This window comes from Pseudophryne corroboree, chromosome 11, assembly GCF_028390025.1.
Source record: "Pseudophryne corroboree isolate aPseCor3 chromosome 11, aPseCor3.hap2, whole genome shotgun sequence".
NCBI classification, from domain to species: Eukaryota; Metazoa; Chordata; class Amphibia; order Anura; family Myobatrachidae; genus Pseudophryne; species Pseudophryne corroboree.
Window position 1 is genome coordinate 152,509,266 of NC_086454.1, and position 22,260 is coordinate 152,531,525.

Below are 22,260 nucleotides of genomic sequence, written 5' to 3' on the forward strand. Positions count from 1 at the left end.
AAGTTTCTATCATGTCCCCCCTTTCCCTTCTCTCCTCCAAACTATACATGTTAAGATCTTTTAGCCTTTCCGGGTAAGTTTTGTGATGTAGGCCATGCACCATTTTAGTTGCCCTTCTTTGTACACTCTCTAATGTATTTATATCCTTCTGGAGATAGGGTCTCCAGAACTGGACACAGTATTCCAGATGGGGCCGTACCAATGACCTATACAGTGGCATTATCACTTCTTTTTTCCTGCTACTGATTCCTCTCCCTATGCAACCAAGCATCTGACTTGCCTTTCTCATTGCTTTGCTGCATTGCTTTCCTGCCTTCAAGTCACTTGAAATAGTGACTCCTAAATCTCTTTCCTCCTCAGTAGTTTCCATTATAGTACCCTTGATACTATACTTAGCCTTTGGGTTTTTGAGACCCAAGTGCATGATTTTGCATTTTTTAGCATTAAACTGTAGTTGCCACGTTCTTGACCATTTCTCAAGCCTACCTAGGTCATTAATCATTTGTTTGACCCCTCCCGGTGTGTCTACCCTGTTGCATATCTTTGTATCATCTGCAAATTGGCATATCTTCCCTTCAATACCATCTGCAATGTCACCAACAAAGATATTAAAGAGAACTGGACCAAGTACAGATCCCTGGGGTACTCCACTGGTAACATTTCCCTCCATAGATTGCACTCCATTAACTACGACTGTCTGTTTCCTATCCTGCAACCAGGTTCTTATCCATTTAACTGATTTATAATCCACCCCCAGGCTTTCAAGTTTATTTAGCAGTCTGCGATGTGGGACAGTGTCAAATGCCTTACTAAAGTCTAGATATGCTACATCTACAGCTCCCCCTTGATCTATTATTTTCATCACAGAGTCAAAAAAGTCAATAAGATTTGTTTGGCATGATCTCCCACCAGTAAATCCATGCTGTTTTGGATCCTGTAAGTTGTTTGATTTAAGATATTTCACTACTCTTTCTTTTAATAGTTTTTCCATTACTTTCCCTACTACTGATGTAAGGCTTACTGGTCTGTAGTTACTTGCTTCTTTCTTGCTTCCACTTTTGTGCAGTGGAACTACATTTGCTCTTTTCCAGTCCTCTGGAATAGCACCTGTATTTAGTGACTGGTTAAATAATTCTGTTAAAGGTGTAACCAGCACATCTTTTAGCTCTTTGAGTATCCTTGGGTGTATCCCATCTGGTCCCATTGATTTATCCACTTTTAGTTTTGAAAGTTCTGTTAGGACCTTCTCCTCTGTAAATGTATTTTCATCTACCTTATTTTTATGAATGTCCTTGCAACTTAACTGTGGCCCCATCCCTTCTTCTGTAGTAAATACTGAGCAAAAATAATTATTTAGGTGATCTGCTATTTCCTTGTCTCCCTCCACCAAATGCCCACTCTCTGTCTTAAGTCTTATTATTCCTCCATTTGATTTTCTCCTTTCACTTATATACTTAAAAAAAGTTTTGCCCCCTTTATCTACTGACTGGGACATTTTCTATTAGCTCCTGGACTATTCAATACAGCACGCTCACACTATAACACCCGACAACTGGATTTTTTCTCACACCCCTAGAGGGGTGAGAGCAGAAATCCAACAAAATTGCCAGCATGATGCTGATTTAAACCCTTAGTGCAGCGGAAACAGCATTGCACGGGCACTTAATTCGGAGAATGCCAGTTCTACTGATAAAACACCCTGTTTAGTCTGGGAGAACGGGCATTCCCCGATTTACCATTGTGCTGTACTGAATAGCCCCCAAAGCTAATTCCAGGGGGTTATTTAACTCGCTTAGAATTGAACCAAACCCTAAATGACAGAAGCAGGAGTTATTTGTGGATATGCCAAAAAATAGGATTTTAATTACCTACCGGTAAATCCTTTACTAGTAGTCAATAAGGGATACTGGAGTCACTTAGTACGATGGGGTATAGATGGGGTCCAAAGGAGCCGGTGTACTTTAAATTCTTCAAACGTGGTGTGCTGGCTCCTCCCCCACAGCCCAGTATAGGAAAACTGTGCCCGACGGAGATGGACATACTTGAGAGGAGGAAACATGACAAGACAACTAGTGGTGATATTAACGAACCAGCACACAGCAGAACAAACACACTAGCAACAGCCGGTGAAACAGAAACAGCTAGAGTTGAGTCAAACAACTTCAACAAGAACAAACTTGCAGAAAGGTCGAAGCACAGAGGCGAGCACCCAGTATCCCTTATGGACTACGAGAAAAGGATTTACCAGTAGGTAATTAAAATCCTATTTTTTCTATCATCCATAAAGGATACTGGGGTCAATTAGTACGATGGGGACGTCCCAAAGCTCCCAGAACAGGTGGGAACGTGCTGAGATGTCTACAACACCGTATGTCCAAATTGAACATCCTCTTTAGCCAGGGTATCAAACCTGTAGAACTTGACAAACGTGTTTGTCCCTGACCAGGTAGTGGCCCGAAATATTTGCAAAGCCGAGACACCACGAGCAGCCGCCCAGGAAGAACCCACGACCTAGTAGAGTGGGCCTTGATCGACAGAGGAACCGGCATGGATGCCGATGTGTAGGCCTGTTGAATAGTAAACCTAATCCAACGGGCAATCTTGAAGCAGGACACCCCTTCTTGTGAGCATCATACAGCACAAAGGGGGTACATCAGACCTGATCGTAGCAGCAAATTTGTTAGCAGTTGGGCAAAACCATGTGCACTGCAGGGGGGGGCAGATATAACATGTGCAGAGAGAGTTAGATTTGGGTGGGGTGTTTTCAAACTGAAATCTAAATTGCAGTGTAAAAATAAAGCAGGCAGTATTTACTCTGCACAGAAACAAAATAACCCACCCAAATCTAACTCTCTCTGCAAATGTTATATCTGCCACACCTGCAGTGCACATGGTTTTGCCCAACTGCTAACAAATTTGCTGCTACGATCAGGTCTGAATTACATCTAAAGAGGGAATCTGCTTTACGGACAGCAGCTGTCCTCTTGACATAAATCTCCAGGACTCGCACCACATCCAAGGACTCTTGGTGTGAGGAAGCCGCCGGAACCATGATAGGCTGATTCAGGTGGAATGCAGAAACCACCTTAGGCAGGAACTGCTCTGTCCTCATGAAAGAACAAGTAGGGACTCTTGGAGGACAAAGCTCCAAGTTCTGAAAGGTGCCTAGCTGAAGCTAATGCCAATAGCATAACCGTCTTCCATGTAAGGTACTTGTCCTCAACCGACACCAGTGGTTCAAACCAAGAGGATTGGAGAAAGGTCAAAACCATGTTGAGATCCCAAGGAGCCGTGGGTGGCACAAAGGGAGGCTGGATGCGAAGAACACCCTGTAGGAACGTCTGGACTTCGGGTAAAGCAGCCAATTTCTTCTGAAAGAAAATGGACAAGGCTGAGATCTGAACTTTTATGGAGGCCGACCTTAGGTCCATATCCACGCCAGCTTGCAAGAAATGCAAAAAGCCGTGGGTGGCACAAAGGGAGGCTGGATGCGAAGAACACCCTGTAGGAACGTCTGGACTTCGGGTAAAGCAGCCAATTTCTTCTGAAAGAAAATGGACAAGGCTGAGATCTGAACTTTTATGGAGGCCGACCTTAGGTCCATATCCACGCCAGCTTGCAAGAAATGCAAAAAGCGTCCCAGGTTGAAATCCACAGCCGGATATCTTCGGTCCTCACATCAGGAGACGTATCGTTTCCAGATATGGTGGTAACGATTTGACGTGACAGCTTTTCTGGCCTAAATCATGGTTGCAATAACCTTATCCGGAATTCCTTTCTCAGCTAGAAGGTTCCACTCAACTGCCATGACGTTAAACGAAGTCGCCGTAAGTCCAGGTAGACGAATGGCCCTTGCTGAAGAAGACCCTCCTGCAGTGGCAGAGGCCAGGGGTCTTCTACTGCCACGGTCAGAAGATCCGCATACCAAACTCATCGAGGCCAATCGGATGCAATGAGAATTGCCTGAACTCCCTTCCTTCTGATTCTTTTTAGAACTTTGGGGAGTAACGGAATCGGAAGAAACAGGTACCCCAACCAGTAAACCCACAGCATTGTCAGCGCGTCCACTGTCGCCGCCAGAGGGTCCCTTGTTCTGGAACAATAGCACCAAAGCTGGTTGCTGAGCCGAGAGGCCATCAGATCGATCTGCGGACAGCCCCACTGACCTGTTATTAGTCGAAATACCTGCGGATGGAGATCCCACTCTCCTGGGTTTAGGTCGTGACGACTTAGGAAGTCCGCCTCCCAATTATCCACTACCGGAATGAATATGGCCGATACTGCCCTTGCATTCCTTTCTACCTAGAGGAGTATTTTGGATACCTCCCGCATGCAGACCCTGCTCTTAGTCCCTTCCTGCCGATTGACGTACGCCACAGCCGTGGCGTTGTCCGACTGAACCTGAATGGTTTGACCTTGAAGCGGATGAGAAACCTGTAGCAGAGCATTGTAGATCGCCCCGAGTATATTTAATGGAAGAACGGCTTCGTGGCTTGACCACCTGCCCCGGAACCGTGGCCCTTGGGCAACAGCTCCCCATCCTCTAAAGCTTGCGTCCATGGTCAAGAGAATCCAATCCTGGATCCGAAACTACGACCCTCCAAGAGGTTAGAGGGCTGCAACCACCACAGGTGATAGATACTGGCCTGCGGTGAGAAACGTATGACCTGGTGCATCTGCAGATGCGAACCCGACCATTTCTTCAGGAGATCCAGTTGGAATGTCCGTGCATGGAATCTGCCGAATTGAATGGCTTTGAATGAGGTCACTATTTTTTCCAACAGGCTGGTGCGAAGATGTACCGAGACCCGGTTTAGCTGCAGAACCGTTCGAACTAACTCCTGAAGCATCCTTGCCTTGTCCGCAGGAAGGAGGACCTTCTGAGCCGTGTCCAAGATCATCCTGAGGAACTGGTGTCACTGTGATTGTTTGAGGTGGGATTTTTGGAAATTTATTATCCAACTGTGGTGTGACAACAGGGTTGTCATGCGGCAGATGCTGTCCAGCAGTTGTTTCCTTGATCTCACCTTTATCAACAGATCGTCCAGGTAGGGGACAATGTTCACGTCCTGAATCCAGAGTTGGAACATCATTTCCGCCATCCCTTTTGTGAAGAACCTTAGAGCCGTGGATAGACCGAAGGGTAGTGCTTGGAACTGGCAGTGTTCGTCCAGCAGAGCAAACCTGAGGTAGGCTTGATGAGGCGGCCATATCGGAACATGGAGGTACGTGTCCTTGATGTCTAGAGATACTAAGAACTCCCCCTCCTCCAGACCCGAGATCATTGCTTTCAGAGAGACTATTTTGAACCGGAAAACCCGCAGATATGGGTTTAACGATTTGAGGTTCAAAATGGGTCTCACTGAACCATCCGGTTTCGGTACCACAAAAAGGCTGGAATAATAACCCTCGCCCTGTTGTTGAAGCGGCACTGGAACAATGACTTGGGTCCGAACCAATGTTTGAATGGCCTCCTGTAGTGTAAGGCGCATGTCCTCTGAAGCCGGAAAGCCTGACTTGAAGAACCTGTGAGGCGAAGAACTTTCGAACTCCAGTTTGTAGCCTGGGAGATCAGCTCTTTTACCCAAGCATCCTGGTAGGAGCTTCTCCAAATGAGGCTGAAGAATTTCAGACGAGCTCCCACCCGGAGATACCCCATGGGCGGAGGGACACCTTCCTGCTGAGGGTTTTGAGGAGACAGAGCCGACGCCCTGGTCCTGAGATCTTGTGGTGGCAGGCTTACGTAACTTACCTCTGGAGCCTTTTGTGCATTTTAGGGACCTCTGGCTTTACCCTTAAACCTTGCAGACCGAAAGGACTGCAGTGAAGGCTCTGTATAAGAGCGTCCAGCCGGTGGAGCTGCAGACGGGAGGTAAGTGGATTTTCCAGTGGTAGCCTTCGAATTCCAAGTATTTAACTTGCCTGCAAAGAGCCAATCTCCTGAGAAGGGTAAAGCCTCCACACTCCTTTTTGACTCTGCATCCGCCACCCACTGACGTAGCCACAACACCCTGCGTGCAGACACTGCCATGGTAGAAGTACGAGCATTTAGAAAGCCAATGCCTTTTATTGTTTCACAGAGGAAACGTGCAGATTCCTGGATATGCTGAATCAGTTTCACCATTTCAGCCAGGGACTTATCCCCAGTCAGGCCCTTCTGAAGGTTACCTGCCCGGGTATGAATGGCGTGAGTCACCCAACAGCCCGCAATAACAGGCCTTTGGGAAGCTCCAGCTGCAACATAAAAGTGGTTTCTATTTTTCTGTCCGCAGATTCCTTTAAGGCAGTAGCCCCTGGAACAGGAAGCACTGTCTTTTTCAACAGGTGTGATACTGAAGCAACTACAGCAGGGGGAGTCTCCCAGATCTTCCTCCCCTCATGTGCAAAAGGAAAAGCGGCAACCAATTTCTTTGTCAAATGGAATTTCTTGTCAGGAGTATCCCATGGCTCCCTGAAAAGATCATCCAGTTGCTTTGAATCAGGAAAGGTGACCAGCAGTTTTTTCTGTGCAGAGAAAACAGGATTTTAATACCTACCGGTAAGTCCTTTTCTCCTAGTCCGTAGAGGATGCTGGGGTCCACTTCAATACCATGGGGTATAGACTGTTCCGCAGGAGCCATGGGCACTTTAAGACTTTTCCAGAGTGTGAACTGGCTCCTCCCTCTATGCCCCTCCTCCAGACCTCAGTATAGGAACTGTGCCCAGGGAGACGGACATTTCGAGGAAAGGATTTACTTTTAAGTTAACGGTGAGATTCATACCAGCTCAAACTTCAACCACGCTGCACACATGGCATTCAACAAAACACATGCCAACGGGCATGAACATTACAGCAACCGTGCTGAAAACATTTTTAACAAAATAACAACTGCAGGTAAAGTACGCACTGGGCTGGGTGCCCAGCATCCTCTACGGACTAGGAGAAAAGGATTTACCGGTCGGTATTAAAATCCTGTTTTCTCATACATCCTAGAGGATGCTGGGGTCCACTTCAGTACCATGGGGTTATACGAAAGCTCCAGTATGGGCAGGAGAGTGCAGATGACCCTGCAGCACCGATTGACCAAACTGTAGGTCCTCATCGGCCAAGGTGTCAAACTTGTAAAACTTAGCAAACGTGTTTGCCCCTGACCAAGTAGCTGCTGGGCAAAGCTGTAATGCCGAGACCCGCCGGGCAGCCGCCCAGGATGAGCCCACCTTCCTAGTAGAATAGGCAGTCACCGAATTCGGTACCGGCAATCCTGCCGTGGAATGAGCGTGCTGAATCGTATCTCTGATCCAGCGCACAATAGTCTGCTTAGAAGCAGGACACCCAATCTTGTTGGGAGCATACAGGACAAACAGAGCCTCTGTTTTCCGTATCCGAGCTGTTCTTGCGACATAGATTCTCAAAGCCCTGACCACATCCAGAGACTTTGAAGCAGCGTAGGTGTCAGTAGCCACTGGCACCACAATAGGTTGGTTTATATGGAAAGAAGAAACCACCTTTGGAAGAATTTGCTGACGAGTTCTTAACTCAGCCCTATCTTCATGGAAAACCAAGTAAGGGCTCTTGTGCGACAAGGCCCCCAACTCAGACACCCGCCTTGCGGATGCCAAGGCCAACAGCATGACCACTTTCCAAGTGAGAAACTTCAACTCTATCTCCTGTAGAGGTTCAAACCAATCCGATTGAAGGAACTGCAACACCACTTTAAGATCCCATGGTGCCACAGGAGGCACAAATGGAGGTTGGATGTGCAGAACCCCTTTCACGAATGTCTGAACTTCTGGAAGAAAGGCCAATTGTTTCTGAAAGAAAATGAACAAAGCCGAAATCTGGACCTTGATTGAACCCAATCGTAGGCCCGCATCCACACCCGCCTGGAGAAAATGGAGAAAACGTCCTAACAAACTCTACCGGTGAAACCTTCTTGGTTTCACACAAAGATACATATTTTCTCCAAATACGGTGGTAATGTTTAGACGTTACTCCCTTCCTGGCCTGAATAAGAGTGGGAATGACTTCTTTGGGAATACCCTTTCGGGCTAGGATCTGGCGTTCAACAGCCATGCCGTCAAATGTATTTATTTTATTTATTTATTAACAGTTTCTTATATAGCGCAGCATATTCCGTTGCGCTTTACAATTAGAACAACAGTAATAGAACAAAACTGGGTAAAAACAGACAGACAAAGAGGTAGGAAGGCCCTGCTCGCAAGCTTACAATCTAAAATCTAAAATGTAGCCACGGTAAGTCTTGAACCACGCACGGCCCCTGCTGCAACAGGTCCTCGCGAAGAGGAAGAGGCCGAGGATCTTCTATGAGTAACTCCTGAAGATCTGGATACCAAGCCCTCCTTGGCCAGTCTGGGACAATGAGGATCGCTCAAACGCCTGTTCTTCTTATGAGCTTGAGAACTTTCGGAATGAGTGGAAGTGGAGGGAAGACATATACTGACCGAAACACCCACTGGGTCACTAGTGCATCCACTGCTATTGTTTGAGGGTATCTCGACCTGGAACAATATCTCTGAAGCTTCTTGTTGAGATGAGATGCCATCATGTCTACTTGAGGAACTCCCCAAAGCTCTGTCACCTCTGCGAAGACTTCTTGGTGGAGGCCCCCTTCTCCTGGATGGAGATTGTGTCTGCTGAGGAAGTCTGCTTCCCAGTTATCCACTCCCGGAATGAAAATTGCCGACAGAGCTCTTGTATGTCTTTCTGCCCAGAGGTGGATCTTTGTCACCTCTGCCATTGCCGCTCTGCTTTTCGTTCTGCCCTGACTGTTTATGTACACGACTGCTGTTACATTGTCCGACTGGATCTGTACGGGTTGATCTTGAAGAAGATGGACCGCTTGTGGAAGGCCATTGTAAATGGCTCTCAATTCCAGAACGTTTATGTGGAGACAAGCTTCTTGACTTGACCACCTTCGTTGGAAGCTTTCCCCCTGTGTGACTGCTCCCCAGCCTCGGAGACTTGCATCCGTGGTCACCAGGATCCAGTCTTGAATCCCGAACCTGCGTCCCTCTAGGAGATGAGAACTGTGTAGCCACCACAGGAGCAAAATTCTGGCTTTGGATGACAGGATTATCCTCTGATGCATGTGTAGATGGGATCCGGACCACTTGTCCAATAGGTCCCACTGGAATACTCTGGTATGGAATAGGCCAAAATGTATGGCCTCGTAGGCCGCAACCATCTTTCCCAACAACCGAATGCATTGATGAATCGACACTCTTGTTGGTTTCAGAATTTGTTTGACCATTCGCTGGATTTCCAGAGCCTTTTCTACTGGAAGAAATACCCTCTGTACTTCTGTGTCCAGTATCATCCCCAGAAAGGACAATCTTGTCGTCGGTTCCAAATGTGACTTTGGAAAATTTATGATCCAACCATGATGTTGAAGTACTGTCAGGGAGAGTGCAATGTTCTGCACTAACCTTTCCCTGGACCTTGCCTTTATCAGGAGATCGTCCAGGTAAGGAATTATATTGACTCCTTGCTGTCGAAGGAGGACCATCATCTCCGCCATCACCTTGGTGAACACCCTCGGTGCCGTGGAGAGTCCGAACGGCAACGTCTGAAATTGGTAATGACAATCCTGCACTGCGAATCTCAGATAAGCTTGATGCGGAGGATAAATGGGAACATGTAAGTAGGCATCTTTTATGTCCACTGACACCATGAATTCCCCCTCCTCCAGACTGGAAATCACTGCCCTCAGAGATTCCATCTTGAACTTGAACCTTTGCAGGTAGAGATTCAGATTTTTCATGTTTAGAATCGGTCTGACCGAGCCGTCCGGCTTCGGAACTACAAATAGGCTTGAATAAAACCCTTCTCCTTGTTGTAACAAGGGAACCAGGACAATGACTTGATCCTGACACAATTTTTGTATTGCTGCTGCAACCTCTTCCCTGTCCGGGATAGAAGCTGGTAAGGTTGATTTGAAAAATCGGCATGGGGGCATGTCTTGAAACTCCAGTTTGCACCCGTGGGACACTATTTGTACGACCCACGGGTCCAGGCCAGATTGAACCCAGAAGTGACTGAAGAGTTTCAGACGTGCCCCCACCTAAGCGGACTCCCGCAAGGGAGCCCCAACGTCATGCTGAAGCTTTGGCAGGAACAGAGGTTGATTTCTGCTCCTGTGATCCTGGAGACAGTGGACTTTTTTCCTTCCTCTACCCGCATAGAAAGGGGAACCTTTACCCTTTTTTGTATTTATTGGGCTGAAAGGACTGCATCTGAGAGCGATGTGTCTTTTTCGCCGGTGCAGGAGCATAAGGCAAGAATGTTGACTTATGCGGTAGCCGCAGAAACTAAAGCATCCAGCCCCTCTCCAAACAAGGCCTCACCTTTGTACGGGAGAGCCTCCATATTCCTTTTGGAATCTACGTCAGCATTCCATTGGCGAATCCACAACGCCCTCCGTGCTGAGATTGCCATGGTAGCGGCTTTTGATCCCAAGAGACCAATATCTTTCATGGCTTCTAGCATATACGCAGCAGCGTCTTTGATATGACCTAATGTTAGGAGTATCTCGTCTCTATCTATTGTGTCAATGTCTGATGACAAGTTTTCTGACCACTTTTCAATAGCATTACTCACCCACGCACAGGCAATGGTAGGCCTGATAAGTGTCCTATTGGCCTCATAAAAAGATTTCAACGTAGTCTCTAACTTGCGGTCTGCCGGCTCCTTAAGTGAAGCCGTCCCAGGCGCAGGGAGAATCACCTTTTTTGTTAAACGTGACAGGGCACTGTCCAAAACGGGGGGGTGACTCCCACCTTTTCCTGTAGGGAAAGGATAAGCTACCTGAATTCTTTTGGGAATCTGGAATTTCTTTTCGGGATTTGCCCAGACACCCTCAAAGAGACTGTTCAGCTCATGAGAAGGAGGATAAGTTACATTAATCTTCTTTTCTTTATAAAAGTAAGCCTTCTCCTGTGGTAAAGGAGGGGGCTCTGTAAGTTCTAACACCTCCTTTATAGCAATAATCATGTATTGTATGTTTTTTTGCTAACTTTGGATCTATTCCCCTGGAATCACTAGTGTCGACACAGGAGTCAGAGTCCGTGTCGGTATCAGTTTGTACTACTTGTGCAAATGACCTTTTATGTGACCCAGAGGGGTCCCCTGTGGATGAAAAAGCAGAACTCTGAAAAATCACATCTTCGACAGATTTTCTCCAACTTTCTGCATGAGACTCAGACTTATCCAATCTCTTACTGATATGATTCACACTATCACGTAATTCTTTCACCCATTCAGGCTCGCGGTGTGCCGGCAGCGCCACCACATTACAACTCTGTGTCCCTAAAATGGCTCCCTGCCTCAGACATGTCACACACGTGTACAATCACACCACAGACACTCCGGGGCTTATAGGGGACAGACCCACAGTAAAATCTGTCAGAAGGACATAGAAGGGACTTGCCAGTTCACAACTCCGCGCCAGTGTAAAGAATCGCTGTGTATCTACAGAGACCTTTAGCGCTTTTATATGCCAATTTAAGCACCACTTTTCACTCTGCCCCCCTTAATATACACCCTGATACTTGATTCAGACGTGGAGGAGGGCCAGCGTGTCTTCCCTTGCAGCTTGGCTGGAGAAAATGGCGTTGAGCAGCGCTGGCCGACTGAGGAGGAAGCCCCGCCCCCTGCAATGGTGCGTTTCCCCTCAGAAAACATGAGGTAATATTTATACTGGCGGGGGTGTAGGATTGTGCCACGGCCCAATATGCCATCTTTTTGCCAGTCAGAGTAGGTTTTCATGCCTCCCAGGGCGTTACACCCCCCCCCCCCGGCGCCCTGCTGTGCGCTGTGTATGGGTAGCATGTCCGTACCTTGAGCCATCACGATGACCGGAGGTCCCTCTTGCAGATCTCAGGTAATAATACTCACGCGTCTTCTGACTTCTGGCTCTGTTAGGGGGTGACGGCGTGCTGTGGGAGTGAGCGCATAGCCGCAGCCAGTGTTCAGTACCATTCAGGAGCTAATGGTGTCCTGTCAGCAAGAAGCAGACCCATGAAACTATTTAGGAAGTTGGTTCCTACTTCTTCCCCCTAAGTCCCACAAAGCAGGGAGACTGTTGCCAGCAGTTTCCCTGAAAATAAAAAACCTATCAAAGTCTTTTAGTGAAACTCAGTAGAGCTCCACTAGAGGTCAACCAGTCTGCCTGGGCACATTTTCTAAACTGAGATCTGGAGGAGGGGCATAGAGGGAGGAGCCAGTTCACACTCTGGAAAAGTCTTAAAGTGCCCATGGCTCCTACAGAACCGTCCATGGTACTGAAGTGGACCCCAGCATCCTCTAGGACGTATGAGAAAAAGGATTGCTGTATATCCGCTTCATTCCCAGGAATATGCAGAACATCCCTTATAGCAAGAATACGTGACTCTACACCCTGCTCTGGAGAGGAATCATCCACCTCAGTAGTAGATTCCAACTCCTCTCCCTCTTCCACGTCTGGTTCCTCCTCCTCGGATTCAAAGAGGATGTCAGGTAACCCCCATTTTGGGGTAATGGATGCGATAAAGAGGGGTTACACATCTGCCCTCTGTCCTATCTTTAGTCAGAGCAGCCATAGACTGTTGTAACTGCTGCCTTTCCTGTCTAGCAGTAGTTAACTCACTGGACATGTCAGCCATCATAGTTTTAATAGAACTCAAGCTGGTTCCTGTAAATCACCCCCAGAAGCATTGCTCACACATGAGAGACTCTGCAGGGGAGGGGGAAAACCTGGTGTGACAGATATTACACACAGCTTTTTTCACCATGCTGACAGGGAACATTTACATTCACACACAGAGACACAGGTACAAGCAAGCCTACCCAGCCCAGTATGTGTGGAGAGACTGAGAGAGGGGGGACCAGCACTCAGCCTGAAACTAACAATTCAGAAGTTAGAAGAGAGGCAATTTGATGTATAGTGCATGAGGAGCCTAATACAAGGGTCCCACAGCAAGCTCTCCCCCTTAATAACCCCCCTGGCTGTGGAGTATCCTCTGGAAGAGCTGGCTGTCCTGCTGCAGCGCTGAGAGTGCTGGAAATGGCGCCAGTAAGCCACTGGTCACGCTCTGAGGTAGCTCCGCCCCCTGAAATGGCGCTGGAGCTACATGCTTATTTATACTAGTGATGAGCGGGTTCGGTTCCTCAAGATCCGAACCCCCCGAACTTCACCCATTTTACACGGTTCTGAGGCAGCCTCGGATCTTCCCGCCTTGCTCGGTTAACCCGAGCGCGCCCGAACGTCATCATCCCGCTGTCGTATTCTCGCGAGATTCGTATTCTATATAAGGAGCCGCGCGTCGCTGCCATTTTCACTCGTGCTTTGGAGATGATAGCGAGAGGACGTGGCTGCGTTCTCTCAGTTTCTGTGTTCAGTGTGCTGCAAATATCTGTGCTCAGGGTGCTGCAAATATCTGTGCTCAGTGTGCTTGCAAATATCTGTGCTCAGTGTGCTTGCAAATATGTACGTTCTCTGCCTGAAAAACGCTCCATATCTGTGCTGCATTGTAGTATATAGTAGGAGGACAGTGCAGAATTTTGCTGTGACCACCAGTATACAGTATATATAGCAGTACGGTACAGTAGTCCACTGCTCTACCTCTGTGTCGTCAAGTATACTATGCATCCATACCTGTGCTGCATTTTAGTTGTGCGCAGTATATAGTAGGACGACAGTGCAGAATTTTGCTGACCACCAGTATATATATAGCAGTACGGTACAGTAGTCCACTGCTCTACCGCTGTGTCGTCAAGTATACTATGCATCCATACCTGTGCTGCATTTTAGTTGTGTGCAGTATATAGTAGGAGGACAGTGCAGAATTTTGCTGACCACCAGTATATATATAGCAGTACGGTACAGTAGTCCACTGCTCTACCTGTGTCGTCAAGTATACTACAAAAGTTCAGTAAAATACCCAAAAATCAAAATTAAAAGCGTCTGATGAGAAGCGTAAACTTGCCAATATGCCATTTACGTCACGGAGTGGCAAGGAACGGCTGAGGCCCTGGCCTATGTTCATGGCTAGTGGTTCAGATTCACATGAGGATGGAAGCACTCATCCTCTCGCTAGAAAACTGCAGTGCCACTCCTAGATGGGCCAGATGTTTGTGTCGGCCACTTGGGTCGCTTAGCTTAGTCACACAGCTACCTCATTGCACCTCTTTTTTTCTTTGCATCATGTGCTGTTTGGGGACTATTTTTTAAATCTGCCATCCTGTCTGACACTGCAGTGCCACTCCTAGATGGGCCAGGTGTTTGTCGGCCACTTGTGCCGCTTAGCTTAGCCATCCAGCGACCTCTGTGCAAATTTTAGGACTAAAAATAATATTGTGAGGTGTTCAGAATAGACTGGAAATGATGGTTATTGAGGTTAATAATACTATGGGACCCCCAAATTCTATGATTTAAGCTGTTTTTGAGGATTTTTTTGTAAAAAAAAACACCCGAATCCAAAACACACCCGAATCCGACAAAAATTTTCAGGGAGGTTTTGCCAAGACGCGTCCGAATCCAAAACACGGCCGCGGAACCGAATCCAAAACCCGAAAAATTTCCGGTGCACATCACTAATTTATACTGGCAATGTCCCCAAAACTGTGTAAAAAGAGATCCCAGAACTTAATTACACTGCCGCTGCCAGTCTGCGGGGGCCTATGGGATCACCCCACAGGGAGTCCGTATGCCCGCCCCGCACATGCGCTGCACCAAGAACCGGGGTGAACCCGCTAGCGGGACCCCTGGCAACACTCACCACACTCTGATCTTCAGGCTCTGTGCTGGGGGTGTGCAGCGTGCTGCGGGGGGGTGGGGGGTGGCGTGATGCAGATGTGTGCGCGAGAGAGCAATGCCTGCGGTGCACTGACACTCAGGACTGTTGTCCTGTCAGTGGGATCCGACTCAGTACCTCCAGAAGGCCGGTAAAGGTCGGTTTCCCCCCAGCGTCCCTCGGTGCAGGTAGGCTGTTGCCCAACAGTCTACCTGAAAATAATAAACTTTTAAAGTAAACTGAAGAAATAATCCTCTAGAGCTCCAGAGTGTTCATACTCCCCTGAGGGCACATTTTTCTAAACGGGGCTGTGGGGGAGGGCATAGAGGGGAGGAGCCAGCACACCCTGTTTGAAGAATTTAAAGTGCACCGGCTCCTTTGGACTGCATCTTTACCCCATTGTACTACGTGACCCCAGTATCCCTTATGGATGATAGAAAAAATAAGAATTTACTTACCGATAATTCTATTTCTCATAGTCCGTAGTGGATGCTGGGACTCCGTCAGGACCATGGGGAATAGCGGGCTCCGCAGGAGACAGGGCACATCTAAAAAAGCTTTTAGGTCACATGGTGCGTACTGGCTCCTCCCCCTATGACCCTCCTCCAAGCCTCAGTTAGGTACTGTGCCCGGACGAGCGTACACAATAAGGAAGGATCTTGAATCCCGGGTAAGACTCATACCAGCCACACCAATCACACCGTACAACTTGTGATCTGAACCCAGTTAACAGTATGATAACACAAACGAAGTAGCCTCTGAACAGATGGCTCACAACAACAGTAATAACCCGATTTTTGTAACAATAACTATGTACAAGCATTGCAGACAATCCGCACTTGGGATGGGCGCCCAGCATCCACTACGGACTATGAGAAATAGAATTATCGGTAAGTAAATTCTTATTTTCTCTAACGTCCTAGTGGATGCTGGGACTCCGTCAGGACCATGGGGATTATACCAAAGCTCCCAAACGGGCGGGAGAGTGCGGATGACTCTGCAGCACCGAATGAGAGAACTCCAGGTCCTCTTTAGCCAGAGTATCAAATTTGTAAAATTTTACAAACGTGTTCTCCCCTGACCACGTAGCTGCTCGGCAAAGTTGTAATGCCGATACTCCTCGGGCAGCCGCCCAGGATGAGCCCACTTTCCTTGTGGAATGGGCCTTTACAGATTTAGGCTGTGGCAGGCCTGCCACAGAATGTGCAAGTTGGATTGTACTACATATCCAACGTGCAATCGTCTGTTTAGACGCAGGAGCACCCAACTTGTTGGGTGCATACAATGTAAACAACGAGTCAGATTTTCTGACTCCAGCTGTCCTTGAAATATATATTTTTAATGCTCTGACAACGTCCAGTAACTTGGAGTCCTCCAAGTCGCTAGTAGCCGCAGGCACCACAATAGGCTGGTTCAAGTGAAATGCCGAAACCACCTTAGGGAGAAATTGAGGACGTGTCCTCAATTCTGCCCTGTCCGAATGGAATATCAGATATGGGCTTTTGTATGACAAAGCTGCCAACTCCGAAACTCTCCTGGCTGAAGCCAGGGCCAACAGCATGGTTACCTTCCATGTAAGGTATTTTAAATCTACCGATTTTAAAGGCTCAAACCAATGAGATTTGAGAAAATTTAGAACCACGTTCAAATCCCACGGTGCCACTGGAGGCACTATTGGGGGTTGTATATGTAGTACACCTTTGACAAAAGTTTGTACTTCAGGCACTGACGCCAATTCCTTCTGGAAGAAAATTGATAAGGCCGAAATTTGAACTTTAATGGACCCCAATTTGAGGCCCATAGACAATCCTGCTTGCAGGAAATGTAAGAATCGACCCAATTGAAATTCTTCCGTTGGAGCCTTCTTGGCCTCACACCACGCAACATATTTTCTCCAAATGCGGTGATAATGTTGTGCGGTCACTTCTTTCCTGGCTTTAATTAAAGTAGGAATAACTTCCTCAGGAATGCCCTTCTCTTTTAGAATCCGGCGTTCAACCGCCATGCCGTCAAACGCAGCCGCGGTAAGTCTTGGAACATACAAGGTCCCTGCTGAAGCAGATCCCTTCTTAGAGGTAGAGGCCACGGATCCTCCGTGAGCATCTCTTGAAGTTCCGGATACCAAGTTCTTCTTGGCCAGTCCGGAGCTACCAGTATTGTTCTTACTCCTCTTTTCCGTATAATTCTCAGTACCTTTGGTATGAGAGGCAGAGGAGGGAACACATACACTGACTGGTACACCCACGGTGTTACCAGAGCGTCCACAGCTATTGCCTGAGGGTCTCTTGACCTGGCGCAATACCTGTCCAATTTTTTGTTGAGGCGAGACGCCATCATGTCCACCTTTGGTTTTTCCCAACGGTTCACAATCATGTGGAAAACTTCTGGATGAAGTCCCCACTCTCCCGGATGAAGGTCGTGTCTGCTGAGGAAATCTGCTTCCCAGTTGTCCACTCCCGGGATGAACACTGCTGACAGTGCTACGACATGATTCTCCGCCCAGCGCAGAATCCTTGCAGCTTCTGCCATTGCACTCCTGCTTCTCGTGCCGCCTTGTCGGTTTACGTGGGCGACTGCCGTGATGTTGTCGGACTGGATCAACACCGGCTGACCCTGAAGCAGCGATTTTGCCAGGCTTAGAGCATTGTAGATCGCTCTTAGCTCCAGTATATTTATGTGAAGAGACGTCTCCAGGTTTGACCACACGCCCTGGAAGTTTCTTCCCTTTGTGACTGCTCCCCAACCTCGTAGGCTGGCATCCGTAGTCACCAGGACCCAGTCCTGTATGCCGAATCTGCGGCCCACTAACAGATGGGCAGTCTGCAACCACCACAGGAGAGACAACCTTGTTCTCGGTGACAGTGTTATCCGCTGATGCATGTGCAGATGCGATCCGGACCATTTGTCCAGCAGATCCCACTGAAATGTTCGTGCATGGAATCTGCCGAATGGAATCGCTTCGTACGAAGCCACCATCTTTCCCAGGACTCTTGTGCATTGATGTACTGACACAGTTCCTGGTTTTAGGAGGTTCTTGACAAGTTCGGATAACTCCCTTGCTTTCTCTTCCGGGAGAAATACCTTTTTCTGAACCGTGTCCAGAATCATGCCCCGGAACAGCAGATGTGTTGTCGGGGTCAATTGAGATTTTGGAAGATTTAGAATCCACCCGCTGAAGCACTACTTGTGTTAGCGCTACACCGACTTCCAGCTGTTCTCTGGACTTTGCCCTTATCAGGAGATCGTCCAAGTAAGGGATAATTAATACGCCTTTTCTTCGTAGAAGAACCATCATTTCGGTCATTACCTTGGTAAAGACCCGAGGGGCCGTGGACAACCCAAACGGCAGCGTTTGAAACTGATAATGACAGTCTTGTATCACGAACCTGAGATACCCTTGGTGTGAGGGGTAAATCGGGACATGTAGATAAGCATCTTTTATGTCCAAGGACACCATGAAGTCTCCTTCTTCCAGATTCGCTATCACTGCTCTGAGTGACTCCATCTTGAACTTGAATTTCTTTATGTACAGGTTCAAGGATTTCAGATTTAGAATAGGCCTTACCGAACCGTCCGGTTTCGGTACCACAAATAGTGTGGAATAATACCCCTTTCCCTGTTGTAGGAGGGGTACCTTGACTATCACCTGCTGAGAATACAGCTTGTGAATGGCTTCCAAAACCGACGTCCTTTCTGAGGGAGACGTTGGTAAAGCAGACTTTAGGAACCGGCGAGGGGGAGACCTTTCGAACTCCAGCATGTAACCCTGAGATACTATCTGCAGGACCCACGGGTCCACTTGTGAGTGAACCCATTGATTGCTGAAAATCTTGAGTCGACCCCCCACCGTTCCTGAGTCCGCTTGTAAAGCCCCAGCGTCATGCTGATGGCTTTGTAGAAGCCGGGGCGGGCTTCTGTTCCTGGGCAAGGGCTGCTTGCTGCCCTTTCTTACCCTTTCCTCTGCCTCGCGGCAGATAAGACTGTCCTTTTGGTCGCTTTTTATAGGAGCGAAAGGACTGCGGCTGAAAAGACGGTGTCTTTTTCTGTTGGGAGGGGGTCTGAGGTAAAAAAGTGGATTTGCCGGCAGTTGCCGTGGCCACCAGGTCCGAAAGACCGACCCCAAACAATTCCTCTCCTTTATATGGCAATACTTCCATATGCCTCTTGGAATCCGCATCACCTGACCACTGTCGCGTCCATAAACTTCTTCTGGCAGATATGGACATCGCGCTTACTCTTGATGCTAGAGCACAAACATCCCTCTGAGCATCTCGCATATAAAGGAAAGCATCCTTTAATTGCTCTAGAGTCAATAAAATACTGTCCCTATCCAGGGTATCAATATTTTCAGTCAGAGAATCCAACCACACTACCCCAGCACTGCACATCCAGGCTGAGGCTATTGCCGGTCGCAGTATAACACCAGTATGTGTGTATATACTCTTCAGTGTAGTTTCCAGCCTCCTATCTGCTGGATCCTTGAGGGCGGCCGTATCAGGAGACGGCAACGCCACTTGCTTTGATAAACGTGTGAGCGCCTTATCCACCCTAGGGGGTGTTTCCCAGCGCGCCCTAACCTCTGGTGGGAAAGGGTATAATGCCAATAACTTCTTGGAAATTAGCAGTTTTCTATCGGGGTTAACCCACGCTTCATCACACACGTCATTCAATTCCTCTGATTCTGGAAAAAATACAGGTAGTTTTTTCACCCCCCACATAATACCCCTTTTTGAGGTACCAGCAGTATCAGAGATCTGCAAAGCCTCCTTCATTGCCGTGATCATATAACGTGTGGCCCTATTGGAAAATACGTTTGTTTCTTCACCGTCGACACTAGATTCATCTGTGTCGGTACCCGTGTCGACTGACTGAGGTAAAGGACGTTTTACAGCCCCTGACGGTGTCTGAGACGCCTGAACCGGTACTAACTGGTTTGCCGGGCGTCTTATTTCGTCAACTGACTTTTGTAATGTGCTGACATTATCACGTAATTCCATAACTAAAGCCATCCATTCCGGTGTCGACTCCCTAGGGGGTGACATTACCATCATCGGCAATTGCTCTGCCTCCACACCAACATCGTCCTCATACATGTCGACACACACGTACCGACACACAGCAGCCACACAGGGAATGCTCTAATCGAAGACAGGACCCCCTAGCCCTTTGGGGAGACAGAGGGAGAGTTTGCCAGCACACACCAAAAGCGCTATAAATGTATATAAACAACCCTAGAAGGTGTTGTTTACTATATATGCGCTCTTAATATATAAATATCGCCAACTTATGCCCCCCTTCTCTTTGTTACCCTGTTTCTGTAGTGCAGTGCAGGGGAGAGACCTGGGAGCCTTCCTCACCAGCGGAGCTGAGCAGGAAAATGGCGCTGAGTGCTGAGGAGAATAAGCTCCGCCCCTTTTTCGGCGGGCTTTTCCCCGGTTTTTAAGAAACTGGCCTGGGTTAAAATACATACATATAGCCTTAATGGCTATATGTGATGTATTTATTTTGCCACTAAAGGTAATTATATTGCTGCCCAGGGCGCCCCCAGCAGCGCCCTGCACCCTCCGTGACTGAGTCAGTGAGCCGTGTGACAACAATGGCGCACAGCTGCCGTGCTGTGCGCTACCTTCAAGAAGACTGAGGAGTCTTCTGCCGCCTGCTTTCCGGACCTCCGTTCTGCCGTCTCTTCAGCGTCTGTAAGGGGGATCGGCGGCGCGGCTCCGGGACGAACCCCAGGCTGACCTGTGTTCCGACTCCCTCTGGAGCTAAGTGTCCAGTAGCCTAAGACTCCAATCCATCCTGCACGCAGGTGAGTTGGAAATCTCTCCCCTAAGTCCCTCGATGCAGTGATCCTGTTGCCAGCAGGAATCACTGAGATTGAAACCTAAAAAAAAACTTTTCTAAACAGCTCTTTAGGAGAGCCACCTAGATTGCACCCTCTCGGACGGGCACAAAAACCTAACTGAGGCTTGGAGGAGGGTCATAGGGGGAGGAGCCAGTACGCACCATGTGACCTAAAAGCTTTTTTAGATGTGCCCTGTCTCCTGCGGAGCCCGCTATTCCCCATGGTCCTGACGGAGTCCCAGCATCCACTAGGACGTTAGAGAAACAAGACATTATTAAACACACAAGGTTGAGAAATGCATTTAAAGAGAATAGAAAATACAAATACAGAAGACGTTCAGTAAATCTATGATTAGCTTATGTTAAATAAGGAAACATTTGATTGCAAATTGTTAAGTCAGGGGTGGGGAACCTCCGGCCCGCGGGCCGTATAGCTTGTGTCAGTGAGACACGCTGCCGCTCAGTCCGGCAGCAGCGTGTCTCAGCTGTCAGAACAGGGAGACAGGGAGGAGAGCGCGGCTGTCGAGTGGGAACGGCGGCGTGTAGTACTGCAAACCAGCCGCTGGTCCGTGAGCCAATCAGAGCTCACGGACCGGCAGCCAATCAGGAGCCGCGGCTGCCGGTCCACGAGCTCTGATTGGCTCTCGAACCGGCGGCTGGTTTGAAGTACTACACGCCGCCGCTTCCACCCGACAGCCGCGCTCTCCTCCGTGTCCCACGGTAAGCAGCACGGAGGGGAGAGGGGAGGGCATCTGTATACCTGGCACTGTGGGGGCATCTGTATACCTGGCACTGTGGGGGCATCTGTATACCTGGCACTGTGGGGGCATCTGTATACTTGGCACTGTGGGGGCATCTGTATACCTGGCACTGTGGGGGGCATTTGCATACCTGGCACTGTGGGGGGCATTTGTATACCTGGCACTGTGGGGGGCATTTGTATACCTGGCACTGTGGGGGCATCTGTATACCTGGCACTGTGGGGGGCATTTGTATACCTGGCACTGTGGGGGGCATCTGTATACCTGGCACTGTGGGGGCATCTGTATACCTGGCACTGTGGGGACATCTGTATACCTGGCACTGTGAGGGGCATCTGTATACCTGGCACTGTGAGGGGCATTTGTATAGCTGGCACTGTGGGGGGCATTTGTATACCTGGCACTGTGGGGGGCATTTGTATACCTGGCACTGTGGGGGCATCTGTATAACTGGCACTGTGAGGGGCATTTGTATACGTGGCACTGTGGGGACATCTGTATACCTGGCACTGTGGGGACATCTGTATACCTGGCACTGTGAGGACATCTGTATACCTGGCACTGTGGGGACATCTGTATACCTGGCACTGTGAGGGGCATTTGTATACCTGGCACTGTGGGGGCATCTGTATACCTGGCACTGTGGGGACATCTGTATACCTGGCACTGTGAGGGGCATTTGTATACCTGGCACTGTGGGGGCATTTGTATACCTGGCACTGTGGGGGCAATTGTGGATCTGGCACCGCACTATTGGGGGCATATGTGTATCACGTCCCATTTTAACTGGCCACACCCATTTTTTTGGCACGTGCGCGCCTCCGGCGCGCACAGTACCTCTAAGGGGCAGACCTACTGGGGGGCAGGGTCATTTTTTAAGTTGAGA

The 22,260-nt window shown here is 48.5% G+C and overlaps 1 protein-coding gene across 1 annotated transcript in view; it reads right to left on the reverse strand.

Moving 5' to 3' along the window:
• TRMT112 (tRNA methyltransferase activator subunit 11-2) overlaps window positions 1-22,260 on the reverse strand; it is a 61,113-nt gene that overhangs the window by 10,356 nt on the left and 28,497 nt on the right. The gene's annotated exons all lie outside the window — the stretch shown is intronic.